Source organism: Protobothrops mucrosquamatus, unplaced genomic scaffold (genome assembly GCF_001527695.2).
Source record: "Protobothrops mucrosquamatus isolate PMUCROS unplaced genomic scaffold, P.Mucros_1.0 scaffold52, whole genome shotgun sequence".
Lineage (NCBI taxonomy): Eukaryota > Metazoa > Chordata > Lepidosauria > Squamata > Viperidae > Protobothrops > Protobothrops mucrosquamatus.
This window is the reverse complement of record NW_015386433.1, coordinates 16,028-16,830: the sequence shown is the minus strand read 5'-3', so window position 1 is coordinate 16,830 and position 803 is coordinate 16,028.

The following is an 803-nucleotide window of genomic DNA, read 5'->3' as shown; positions in this document are numbered from 1 at the left end:
CACGGATCCAATAAACATGTGGTTGCATTCAGTCTCCCCAGGATCCTGTCCACGTCCTCGGGAGCCACAGAGTCAAACTCCTCCCATACAACAGTCTCAAGACCTGCTCCCGCCACCTCCCCCGGGGCCACCCAGTCGGAGTCCAAACCCTCTCGGATCCGAGCGACTTTGTCATGCAGATATTGTGCAAATTCCTCAGTTTTCCCCGCCAGGGGGTCCCCGCCTCCCCTCAATTGAAGGAGGGAGCGGGTCACCCTGAAGAGGGAGGCCGGGCGGTTATCTGATGACGCAATGAGGGTGGAGTAGTAATTAGACCTCGCCACTCTCATCGCCACAAGGTAGGATCTAACATGCATCCTTACCTGTGTTCGGTCGGATTCGGTTCGGGTAGCCCTCCAACTGCTCTCTAGGCGTCTTTTCCGGCGTTTCATCTCTCTCAGCTCCTCGGTAAACCAAGGGGCTAGTTGACATCTACGCCGGGTCAGAGGCCGCAGCGGCACGACTCGGTCCAGTGCTGCGGCTGCGGCCACATCCCAGGCCGCAGCCTGATGTTCCGCCGAGTCGTGACCTAGGTCCTCGGGATATGGCCCAAGCTCCGTCAGAAACCTCTCCGGGTCCATCAGGAGCCTGGGACGGAACCATCTAGGCGGTTCCGTCTCCCTGCGGCGAGGGGAAGCGGTCCGGAAGTCCATCCTAAGGAGTGCGTGATCTGACCATGACAAAGGCTCTATAATTATCTCCCCCATTTCCAGATCACTCCGCCACTCCGTTTTCATGCTGGTCAACTTTTAAAAGTAAACTTT